Genomic DNA, 2,500 nt, shown 5'->3' with positions numbered 1-2,500 from the left:
GAACAATAGATTAGAACTGATAATTAAATATCCAATTGATAATTTTACTTGTGTTTATTGTAAAAATAATTATAATACAACTGGGGTTTTTAGGCAACATTTAAAAGTATGTGCGGGGATAAAGTCTATTAGAGTAAGGTGTAGCAAGTGTAACTGGGAGGGGAGCTACCATGCGGTAGCTTGCCATTATCCCAAATGTAATAAAAGTAATAATGAGGAAAATAATGTAGAAGGAGAGATAAGATTAGAGGATGATAAATCACACGGGTGTGAACGATGCTCGCTAAAGTTTAAAACAATGAGAGGTTTAAGTCAGCATGAGAGGCATGTACATCCTAAACTGAGAAACGAAAAAAGGAAACAGGGAATAATAGAGACCAAAGTAAAGGTAGTAAATAATAATGGTAAGAGTAAGAAAGGAGTTTGGTCTGAAGAGGAAACCATAAAATTACAACAATTGGATGAAGAATTAAAGGGATGCAAAAATATTAATAAACTTATTGCTGAAAGAATAGGATCTAAAACGGCTAAGCAAATATCTGATAAAAGAAGATTATTAAATAAAAAGAGTAAGAATTGTGAAGAGGAGGGGAGCATAGATCAGGAAGTAATAATTAATAACACTAGTGTGAATGAAGATGTAGATAATAAGGAGGTAGAGACGGAAAGGATAGATAATGTGGGAAAGCCACTTGAGAGTATTACTCAAGAGGATAAGGATAGAATAGAGAAGTTAGTCCACAGTGAAAAATCACTGGGGGATCTAATTAAAATAGTTGAAGAGGAATTAGGTAAAAAGAAAGATAAATTTATGGAATACGAGATTATTATGGAAAAAATTATGATGAAAATAGGAAAGGAAAATAAAGGGGTAATATCTAGGGAAGGGAATAAGGAAAGAGGAATAAAGGTAAAGAATAGTGAGAGAGGAAAGAGAGGTAAAGTGAATAACGCTAAAAAAAGGTATAGTACGAAGAAAGGAAGGTTCAAGGAAACGCAAATCCTTTATAAAAGGAATAGACAACATTTGGCAAGAACCCTAATGGGGGCTCCAACTAAAAGTAAATGTCCCTTGAGTAAAATAGAGTTAGAAGAATGTTATAAAATTAGACTCTCTAGGGCAAATGAGAAGAATAATTTAAGAGGATTTGTGAAGTACGAGAAAAGAATTGAGGAATCAGAGGAGGTGATCCTATTGGGCCCGATAACGGTAGACGATGTTGATCAGGCCATTAAGGCGACAGACGTCGATACCGCGGCCGGGCCTGATGGGATGACCTTAAAAGATTTAATTAATATTTTCAATAAAGATAATACTTTGTTACCAAGGCTCTATACAATCTGGATCAAAACTGGGAAAATTCCAGACAATATGAAACTTAGTAGAACCGTACTAATCCCCAAGGTAAATGGAGAAGAAGAATTAAAGGATATTAATAATTGGAGGCCTATAACAATTGGTCCCATTATTTTAAGATTATTTACTAAAATAATAGCAGGGAGGGTTAATAAAGTAATTAGTCTAAATAAAAGGCAAAAGGGTTTTATGACCGGCGTGCAAGGATGTGAGGAGAATATTAAAATCCTAGAAAACATCATTAAGGGATCAAAGAAAAGGAAGAAAGAACTTGCAGTGGTCTTTGTTGACCTTGCAAAAGCTTTCGACACAGTCGGTCATAAACTTATTTTAACAGCTCTTAGAAGACTCCATTTCCCGATTTTATTTATTAAATTAATAACGAATTTGTATGATAATAATTTTACGCAAATCGAAGGTTTTAATTGTAAAACTGAAAGAATCAATATTTTACGGGGTGTCAAGCAAGGGGACGCCTTGTCACCGATTCTTTTTAACATAGTGATGGACCCGCTTATCGCGACCATCGAGGATAGGCAGAAAGGAGTTATGTTAGGACAAGATGGTAAAAGCTGTCACTGCGCTACTCTAGCTTTCGCAGATGACATTGCATTAATTAGCGATACTTATGAGGGAATGAAGTACAATTTAAAACTTGTAGAGAGGTTTTGTAATAACACGGGAATGGAGGTTAATACTAAAAAAACTAAGGGTTTTTATTTTAGTGTTAAAAATAAGACTATTATTTATAACGATACGGTAAACTGGAAGCTAAATGATGAGAATATTCAATTTATTGATCCAGGGCACACAGACAAATACTTAGGTGCTAAAATAGACCCATGGATTGGTGTTAGCCAATCAGATTGGGAAAATCAATTGAATAAATGGATTAGTAATTTAAAATTATCCCCCCTAAAACCGGTGCAAAAATTTGAGATTTTAAAAACTTATTTTATACCCAGGATGTATTATTACTTAATTTTATCAGAATCTTCCATAAATTACCTAAACAAGTTAGATAATATAATCAAAAATACTGTTAAAGAAATATTACATCTCCCGCAATCAATCACCGATGGAGTTTTATACGCCAGATGTCGTGATGGCGGCCTTTCCCTGAACAGATTGGCAACCTTTATC

General features: G+C 34.1%; 1 pseudogene; it reads left to right on the top strand.

Moving 5' to 3' along the window:
• The window catches only part of LOC140474887 (28S ribosomal RNA), an 8,508-nt pseudogene that overhangs the window by 3,467 nt on the left and 2,541 nt on the right, over nt 1-2,500 (top strand).

This window comes from Chiloscyllium punctatum, unplaced genomic scaffold, assembly GCF_047496795.1.
Source record: "Chiloscyllium punctatum isolate Juve2018m unplaced genomic scaffold, sChiPun1.3 scaffold_1243, whole genome shotgun sequence".
In the NCBI taxonomy this organism is placed as follows: domain Eukaryota; kingdom Metazoa; phylum Chordata; class Chondrichthyes; order Orectolobiformes; family Hemiscylliidae; genus Chiloscyllium; species Chiloscyllium punctatum.
Note: the sequence above shows the minus strand (reverse complement) of the source record. Positions and strands in the feature narration are given on the sequence as shown.